This window comes from Emydura macquarii, unplaced genomic scaffold, assembly GCF_026122565.2.
Source record: "Emydura macquarii macquarii isolate MOO-44397 ecotype Brisbane River unplaced genomic scaffold, CSIRO-AGI_Emac_v2 contig_63, whole genome shotgun sequence".
In the NCBI taxonomy this organism is placed as follows: Eukaryota; Metazoa; Chordata; order Testudines; family Chelidae; genus Emydura; species Emydura macquarii.
In genome coordinates, this window is record NW_027130200.1 from 93,183 (window position 1) to 103,275 (window position 10,093).

Consider the following 10,093-nt stretch of genomic DNA (forward strand, 5'->3'; position numbering starts at 1 on the left):
GTTGCCATAACTTCTAATGCATCTGCTAACAAAGTGTGTCTGCGCTGGGATCCTGAGACCTAATAAACCCCTGACTCCCCCGCGGGCTGGGAATCGCCTCTGACTGCCCACCCCACTCTCGTCCGCGGGAACTTCGGTGCCGCGCTCATCAAAAGACCCCGCCACGGCACCGGCCTTAGACGTCGACTCGGTGACACCCCCACAGCACCCCAGACGAGGCGGTGCCGGGGCGATTATCGGTGCATCAGGAGCTGCTGAGACGGGCAGCAGCCAACCTGGGCCGTTAGCCAGAGCAGCGCAGAGAACCGTGGCTGAGCTCTGTGGTGTCCTGCGTCCACGGCCCATCCAGGGCGGCCCTCCCGGGCACGAAGGGGCAGTGCAGCTGGTGAAGGCTTTGTGGCAAACCTGGCATCTCAGGCGGGCAGAGAACAGTGCTGTGTGCTCGCTAAGCGCTTCGAACACCTGTCCACGCCCAGCCCCGGGCTGGCTGGAGGTCATGGCGGCCATGAGCACCACAGGCAGGGCACGTGAGCGTCACAGCAGAGAACACGGAGGCAAAGCAGCTGATTGCCGTGGTCGGACGTGGCACTGGACACCAGCCTGCAGCCGAGTGTCCAACCAGCCGGCGTGTGAACATCCGGCAAGCGCTGGAGAAGTTCATCGACTCGCTGCCCGTCCTCCAAACGAGAGTTCGAGGCCGCCCTGCAGGAGGGTGGGACGCTGGCCAGGGCCTCCTTGCCAGTGGATTCAGACGTGGCGGACGCGGCAGCGCGGTCCATGGCCTCCACGGTGTCGCTGAGGAAAGCGTCGAGGCTCCAGTCGCCGGGTCTCTCGACGGACGTCCAGCCGTCTGTCCGGGACCTTCCGTTCCCCGGCACTGCTCTGTTTGCAGGCGCTGGGCCTGCATCGCTGCTCCTGCCGGCACAGAGGATAGTCCGTGGGGCGCCCTAGACTCTATTCAAGCCAGGCGCTGCGGCCCGGCACCAGAGTCCAGGCTCTGGCAGGACGTGTAGCCACTCTATGGGCCCCTCTCACCACGGCGAGGGTTTGTCTCAACCTCCTGGGGCACCTGGCGGCTCAAACGTCCGCCGTGCGCTGCGGCAGGCTGCGGTTGTGTCCGCTCCAGATGTGGCTGGGAGGTGAGTGTGCGGGGGGACGGCGGGAACCCTGTCCTGGGGGTATCTGGGGGGAGTATCCCGTTGCCAGCCACCTCTGCAGTGCCCATAACCGCAGCTTGCTCATGTCCACTCTGGTTTCGGTGAGTCCCCAGCTGTGCCGCGGGAGCTGGGCAGGAGTTCCCGGGCGTGGGGAGGGCAGCGCTGCTCGGCCGCATCCTGCAGGGTCCTGAGCTTGCTGCGCGATGGCAGAGCGGGACGTGAAGGTGTGTACGGACGGACACACAGCGACCACACAGACATCCTGGCCAGGCACACACGCCAGGAAAGCCGTCAAAGGCGCCTGGGCCCTGGTGGAATGGGCTGACAGGGACACGACTCCGGCGTGTTCATAGCAGGCGCCAATGCAGGCTGAGATCCAGGAGGATGGGGTGGATGCACCTCAGCAGGTCTGCAGATGACACTGAGCTGTGGGCAGTGGTAGATACGCTGAGGGGCAGGGATAGGACACAGAGGGACCTAGACAAACTGGAGGATTGGGCCAAAAGAAATCTGATGAGGTTCAACAAGGACAAGTGCAGAGTCCTGCACTGAGGACGGAAGAATCCCATGCACAGCTATAGACTGGGACCGACGGGCTAGGCAGCAGTTCTGCAGAAAAGGACCTGGGGGTAAAAGTGGATAAAAAGCTGGATAGGAGTCAGCAGTGTGCCCTGGTTGCCAGGAAGGCTAATGGCATATTGGGCTGCGTTAGTAGGAGCATTGCCAGCAGATGGAGGGCAGTGATTATTCCCCTCTATTCGGCATTGGTGAGGCTGCATTTGGAGTATTGTGTCCAGTTTTGGGCCCCCCACTACAAGGATGTGGAGAAATTGGAGAGAGTCCAGCGGAGGGCAACAAAAATGAGGAGGGGGCTGGAGCACAAGACTTATGGGGAGAGGCTGAGGGAACTGGGCTTGTTCAGTCTGCAGAAGAGAAGAGTGAGGGGGGATTTGATAGCAGCCTTTAACTACCTGAAGGGGGTCACAGGGAGGATGAAGCTGGGCTGGTCTCACAGTGGCAGGTGATAGAACTAGGAGCAATGGTCTCAAGTTGCAGTGGGGCAGGTCTAGGGTGGATATTCGGGGGGTGAAGCACTGGGCTGGGTCACTAGGGAGGTGGGGGAATCTCCATCCTTCGAGGTGTTTAAGCTGCGGTTGGACACAGCCCTGGCTGGGAGGGTTTAGCTGAGGTTGGTCCTGCTTTGAGCAGGGGCTGGACTAGACACCTCCTGGGTCCCTTCCACCCCTCGTCTTCTCTGGTTCTGTGACATTCGCGGCGAGGAGCCTGGCCTGCCCTTCGTCCTGTCTGCAATCACCGCGCAGAGCTGCGTGGAGCCGCGCACAGTCTGGCCCTAGCGCTGGAGAAGGCCAGAGGCCGTACATGGGGCGAGTGCAGGCGTCTCTCCATCGCTGCTGTGCGGCTCGGGGCAGAACGCCGGCAGGACGATGCCGGATCGACGGGAAAGTGGGAAGCGACCGTGGGCAGGAACGCGGGAGGAGGGCGCAGCTGCACCGTGTCCTGAGAAACACGGCGTCAGGCGGCTGCGAGGTCAGGGCCTTTCCCCCCCACACGCTGCCTGCAGAGCTGACGCTGCTGGACACGCAGCTTCCAGGACACGCGCCTGAGCGAGCAGGAGGCCAGGTTGGAAGGCGGAGCTGTGAGCCGGGACAGGACCAGGGTCAGGTCCCCGGGAACCGGCTCTAGTCGGAGGGGAGAGCCTTTCTGGGCCGGGCCTGGGGGCTCATCTGGAGCAGCCGGGAACCCTGGCGAGAAGAGGGGGCTGCAACCACAGAGCCACGGGCTGGGCGGGGCTACGGGAGAGCAGGAGGTGCGGGCGGGAATCTGGGAGCCCGGACACCTGGGTCCCCCCGGCTGGCCGTGGTAGTTTTGCTGAGGCAGAGGCCAGATGGCTGGACACGGATGTTTGTTTCCCCAGTTCCTCTTTGTGGTGACTGACTAGAAAGATCCAGCTGAACAGGTCGGCTCCCAGCTGGGGGGGGGAGGCTGGGGGGGCATAAGCAGAAGCAGAAGTGGTGAGAGGATACCTGGAAATCCATTCACCCGACCTCCTCCCCAGCCTCGCCCTGCCCCCTCCATCTCGCCCTCCGCAGCCCGGTGAGAACCCCGGCGTCCGGGCCCCCAACCCCCCCCCCCCCCCCCCAGTGACACCCTCAGCTCCTTTGGCCGGACAGAAACTCTTTGTTTTGTGCCTCAGGTTTGTTTAGCGTCAGTTGCACCCCTCCTTGCGATCAGCCCTCCTGCCTCCCCCGTCCCACACAGACGTCACCGAGCTGCACCCGCCCCTGTGGGACTCTGCCCGGTTACTGGCCTTGGGCTGTTTCCTTATTGCAGGGGAATTACCCCCTGGCCCCCCCGCCCCAGAGATGTGACACGGGGGGGGAAGGGGGGACACCAGCTGGGCACAGACCTGGGCAGCTGTGGGAGCAGGTTTGGCTACACCAAGACCCTGAGCAAGTGCCCTGGGGGGGGGCACCTAACACTGGAGGTCCAAGGGATCCCCTCCCCCATAGCCCCAGACATGGCTAGTCTGAGTGACAGGTGCCCACAGGGCTGACTGGAGGGGGAGGGGCAGGGGCGTTGGATGGGAAGTGGGGGCTGGAGGGGGAGGAAGGGGGTGAATGGGGAGGGGAAGTGGGCAGCGGCTGGCCCGGGTGACAAGGGAGGGGGAGGGGAAGTGGTTGGGTGTCTCTGGCCTGGGGGGTTGATGGGAACCTGTGGGGCGGGTTCTGCTGTGGGGCCGGCAGGGGAGGGGGAAGGGGCTGGGCAGGGAGGTATCGTTAGCAGTGGAAGAATCCAGCCCCCCTCCCTGTCCCCCAGGTGCCCCCCAGTCCTGCCCCCTCCCCTGTCTCTGGGGCAGGTATTCCCTTGGCCCCCCCAGCCCTTCCCTCCCTCTCCGGGGCTGGTTTAGGGGATGTTCGCAGGGCAGGTCGCCCCCTGCGCCATACAGGAGTGGCCGGGGGGGGGGGTTGTTGCACTGACGCACCCTGTAAATCGCCCCATTTATGGCACATCCAGCCCAGACGGGCCCTCCCCAAACCGCCTCCGCCTGTGCCAGAACCGCCCCGCGCCGCAGCACAGGGACCAGCCCGGCCAGGACACTGCTGTGGGGAAGCTCACAGCCCTGGGCTCTGGGTGCAGACACACACACACAGACACACACACGTGTGCACACACGCACCAACTGACAGGGTAGAACCCCCCCAAACCCCGCCACACCCACCCACACGCACACACACACACACACACACACACACAAATCGTTATTGCCAAACCAGCCAATTGCAGCATTTCCGGCCAGGCTCTCTGGGCTGTCAGAGGCGGGGGCCGCGCTAGAGGGGCCCATTGGTCAGAGCCAGGGGGAAGGGGTCCGGCCCCCAAGCCAGCCAGTCCCTGCCCTGAGGCCGGATTGGGGCAGGCGCCCCCCAGAGGAGACAGGCCCCGGGCCCCATTCCTGGTGGCCCTGCCAGCGCGTGGGGTCACTGGCTGTGCTGGGATGTTTGAACTTGGCCAGGGCCCGGCTGTTCCCTGCAGGCTGGGCCGTGGTTGGAAACCTCAGCTGGGGGCTGAGGGCCACAAAAACTGATGCGCATCACCCCAGCCCCCTATCACCCTGGCCCCCGCGGGCTCCCCCAGTGCTGAACTGCTGATGAACGACGGGCCCCGGGTCAGCCCAGGTACAGTCACGCCCTGGCTGGTGGCCCGAGAGCCGTGGCTGGTGGCCGGCAGAGGTGCCAGGCCCAGGAACCTCTCACTTTGCCTTTCCTGGCCCCGGCAGCTCTGGAGCCGCTCAGGCCGGGCTGCACAGGGGTCGCTTCTGAGCCTAGGGCTCCCCCCAGAGCCCGACCACCTGCCGCACTCACCCCCACCCCTACAGCCTGCCGCACTCGCACAGTGCCCCCCAACCGCAGCGCCCCCAACCTCTGCACCCCCAACCATGGCGCCCCCCCCAGGCTGGCCATTGGTGGGCTACGCTGCAGCAGTCCTGGGCCTGGGGACACATCAGGTGGCCGTGTACGGCCCGTGGGCCCAGGCTGGGCTCCCTGGACCAGGGCAGCGTCGGTATCTCCGGGGCCTTTCTGGACGGGCATCAGGCAAGCCCCGGGTCTCGGTCTGGGCGCAGGGGTGAGGGCGACGCTCTGGGTGCAAGGGACAGGCCGGGCTAGAGGCGTGAATGGCCCCTCTGGGGTGAAACCTACGGATCCCCCTGCCCTGGGGCTGATGGGAGCTGGGCCCCATCAGGGAAAAGCCCCGTGCCCCATCCCCCGCCCCGGGCCAGCCCCGACCTGTCTGAGTTCCTGGGTGGCTCCGGGGGAGGCACTTTTGGAAGCTGCTGGGAACAAAGAGTTGGAACAAACCCAGCCCCAGGGCCGGGCACCCCCGGGTGTGTGCGTTGGGGGTGATGTGGGGGGATCCCAGGGCTGGGCTAGCAGGGGCTGTGGGTCAGAGGTGAGGGGCACCAGAGGAGCAAGGCGGGGGGCTCAGTCCGGGGCAGAACCGTCCCATTCAGTCTCTGGCTCCCCCTGGTGGCTGCCCAGCTACCTTCAGCCCCAACTCCCTGCCCCACCTGGGGGCTCACCCGGCCAAGGGGTGTGGAACCAGGGGGCATAACCCGTCCCCCTGAGCCACACCCTCCTGCCTGGGGCGCGGGGCTCTGTCCCTGGGGGGGACGCCCAGCCCAGTTCTCTCGCTCTGCCCCCCACCTCTGCGGAGTGATTACCAGCCCCTCTCAGCCACAGGCCCAGGTGTGGGGCAGCTGCTCCCCCCTCCCCTGGGATTCATTCCGCGAGGGGGAGGGATTCAGCACTGGGGCAGGTGCTGGGGGTTGGGAGTGAGGGGCACCTGCAGAGCTATGGGGGAGCCCAGGGCTGGGACAGAGGTGGGGGTGTCTGTGATCACCCCCTGACCCCCCCCCATCCCCAGGCTGGTTACAGTCATGCACCCTCCAGCGTCCCACACAAGCGAGGGCGGGGGGTCTCCACACGGGCCCTGCTGTTCCCAGCTGTTTGTGTCTCTCCCTGGCCCGGGTGCTGGGGAGGGACACACAGAACCAGCCCCCCCAGCTCCTCACAGTGGCCCCCCCAAATCACCAGGGAGAACCAGCCCGGGGGTTGGGCGACCCCCTACCCCAACCCAAGGGGAAGGGCAGAATCTGCTTCCCCCCCCCCCCGGCCGCCCCTTTCTCCCTCCCTAACAGCCGAAGGGGACGTGGGTGGGTGCGGTTGGAGGGGGGGAGCCAGGAGGCCCCATGGGGCTGCCCTGCCTGTGGCTCCAGGTTCCAGCAAAGACCCCCCCCGCTCGGATCCAGGCGGGTCCCACTGCAGAGACCCGCAATGGGGCAAACCCCGCCAGGCGGGCGGCTCCGGGCGTGGGATTCTCTTGGCAGGGGAGACATTGGGGGCGGGGAGTAGCCAGACCTGGGGTGTCAGAGACCCACACCCCGACATGGCACAGAGACGCTAGACACACACGTGCACAGCGATACACTGCACACAGACAACACACGTACAGCCACACACACACGCACAGCCAGACACACAAGGCACATGCGGACACGTCACAGCCCCGGCTGGTGTCCCGTGGCACAGAGCCCGCGGTGGGAGGGGACGTCAGCCTGGCCCCCGAGAATCCCCCCCAGGACTTCGACATCTGCAGCTGGTGCCGAGCAGTGACCATCGCAGGGAGCAGGATTCTCACTTACCGGCTCCCCCCCCCCCCCCACTGTGAGTGACCCAAAAGCGGGGCCAGGCCGCGCCCTGCACACGCCGGGGCTAACGCTCAGCACGGGAGTGACGTGGTGCAGCTGCAGAGCCCTGCCTCTGCCAGCCCTGCCTCACCACCGTGCCTCTGCGCCTCTCCGGTAAGTGCCCCTCTGCTCCATCCCTGCCTCAGCGCTGGGCTCTGGGCGTCTGCCCCGGGGGATGAGCTCTGCTGGGAGATGGGGGGACCCTCCCCCAGACACAGCCCCCGCACAGTACGGGGCATCCTGGGACCCTGCCCCTTCAGCTGGGACCCGGCCTCACCCCAGCCCGTGTGGACCTGGACATGGATGGCAAGTGACTCCTGCACGGCTGTGGCCATCAGCATCAATTATCTGCACCAGGCTGGGCCTCGGGCCCATGCACAGCCCACACCTCACAGCCCACCCTGCCCCCGCCCCAGAGCCAGGGCTGAACCCAGAAGGCCGCTGTGTGTGGCTGGGTAACAGCTCTCTACTGCTGCTCCAGGGCCCTGGGTCTGCATCTGGGGCCAGGCACCCACTGGGATGAAGATTCCCCTGGGGGCTGGGCTGGATCCGTCTGGTCCCCCAGACACGCTGCCCAGGCCTCGGTGCCGCCAGCCAGACCCTGATTCCTGAGAACGGGACCTTCGCAGCTCCCCCAGGCCAACACCCTGCTCTGGTCCCGGACGGGGCGTATTCCGCAGCTGCTCGTGCTGCCCCTGGGAACCGGCCCCTCCCGGTGCGGGGTGTCACCCGGGGCAACGCCGGCACCTGCCAATGTGAGGTCAGGGACCCCGTCAGCACCGGCTGCAGCGAGCCCAGCACCGTGACGGTAGCTGTGAGTAACCGTAGCCTCATCCCCCAGCTGTGCTGCCCCGGCCCTGCTGGCATGGCCCAACCACAGAGATGCAGCTGCTTCTGGGGTGGTGGCTGTTTATACGGGGATCCCAGTGCTAGCCCCAATGCCCTGGAGTGCTGCTAGTGGTCTGAGCTGAGGGGTGGGGGTGGGGTTCAATGGGGCGCTCTCCCTTTGATGGCCCCCTGTGGTGCTAGGGAGCCCAGGCTGCGGGGGGGGGGGGGGGGGGGGTTTGTGGGTGAAACGTCTGACACCCCTCCTCCTTCTCACCCGAGTCTCTCCCCCAGATGCCCCTCGCCCTGGTGCCAACCTTGGTCTCTCCACCGGGACCGTCGCTGGGGTCGTGATCGAGTCGGTGGTGGGGGCGGCGCTGGTCGAGGTCATGCTCTATTTCCTCTGTGAGTAACAGACGCCCCCGGCAGAGTCAGGACTCCTGGGTTCTCTACCCAGATCTGGGGGGGAGTGGGGTCTAGTGGGTAGAGCAGGGGGGCTGGGAGCCAGGCCCCCAATTCCAGCATCTCTGATGATTTCCCCCCCAGGTTCTGGCCGCCAGAGCAAGACCCCCAGGGGCAGTGACACGACCCCCCCAGTGGACGAGAACTAACCCCCTGCAGTGCAGGCGGGCCCAGCGGTGAGTGATAGGCACTTAGCTCCGCCCCTGCGACCCCAATTTGGCGCCCCCTTCCCAGAGCTGTGCCGGGGTGTCCGGGCCCCAGGCCTGGTGTTCACCCCACTCCGAAACAGTCCCTTTCAGCATGTCAGCCCCCTTAGGGTCACGCTGTCTGTGGGGTGAGCCCCTCAGCTCCCCGCCCTGGGGTCACAGTGTGAGCCGCCCCCGGAGCCGTGCAAACGACTCACACGGAGACGCCTCGTTTCCTGCAGACGTGGTCCCTTAGGGCAGGGGCAGGGGCGTCCCCACTCCGGGGGCTCCGCGCTGGGCGCTGCCCTGCCCCACTGATCACTGCACACAGGGCGAAGCAGAGACAAGTTATTAACACCCAGCACCAAAAACCAAACACAAAACAAAGAGAAGAGGAGGACGGTTGCAGGCAAACGCCCAACATCAGCCCGGCCCGGGGCCCCACCCAGCGTCTCTGGGTGCGAGGGACGCGCACAGGCTGTGTCGCACGTTGCAGCCCCTGCCCAGGCCTGGCCGCGCTGCAGGGACCCGCGGGTCGGACGCTCGCCCTGGCAGTGGCCACACGCCCCCAGGCTCTCGGGGACGGGGCCCTTCTCCCGCGTCTGGGCACGAGCCTCTCCACGGCCTCTGGGCTGGGGGCGTCTCCCTGCACCGGGCCCTGCCCAGGGTCCCCTCGCTCTGCCCATCCGCTCGCTGCACCCGGCTCTGGACGGCTCCTGCCCCAGCCCCGGCTCGGCTCGGCTCAGCTCAGCTCCCTGGGCTGCTTCTCGCATCTCCCACCCGCCGGCTGCTCCCTCCGTAGCTCGCCCGCTCGGCTCTGCCCAGGCACAGGCAGCTCACCTGGAGAACGGCCCCCCCTGCCCTCCTGGCTACCTCACTGGCCTGCTGCCCTGTCAGTCAGCCTGACCCCAGCTGGCCTCTCCCCATGGCCCTGGGGCTGTGTCTGTCTCAGGGCCCTGCCCCCTCAGGAGATGCCGACCAAAGAGCCCAGCCCAGTCCCAGCGAGGGGCGAACAGACCCTACAGAACGACCGGAAGGGGAGTGAAGACCCCGCCTGGCACCCTGCCCTGCCGGCCGAAGAACGCCTGTCAACGCCCCTGCCGTGCAGCAGGCTCCAGCCTGGCCCAGACAAAGCACAGACAGCAGAGAACAGGCCGGCTTGCAATTCGCTGGGGATTCGCAGCGATGCTGACCCCAGGCAGCAAGACACATCCAGGCCCAGAGACTCCCACGAGAGCCAGCGGCAAGTGTCACAGCTGGGAAAAACATGGACACTTCGGGTCTCATTCTGCAATCGTCATCTCGGAGCGTCGGATCTGCCACCGACCGAGCCCGGCTCCCTCCTCGTGCCCGGCCCAGTTGGCCACTGGCTGCTGCAGCAGGGCAGAGAAGGACTGGGCATTGCACAGCAGCTGGCAGAACTGTCTGCGTGTGTGTGTGAATGTGTCGGCTCTGGGCTGTGCTGACACCTACAATGAAGGCGGCGTGTTGCCTTGGCCCCTGAATAAGATCCGGCTGGGCTTTTCCTTTACACGTGTAACAAGTGCCGAGGGGGATGGGCCCATTCGCCAGTGGGGTCTGGCTGCCCTGCCAGGCGGGAGGGAGGGACCCGGGACGCAGTCGTTAGTGCAGGTACGAGGCCGTGCGCGGAGGGGCTACACATGAGAATTTCCCTGCAGTGTATTCTGGGAGGTGTTTTT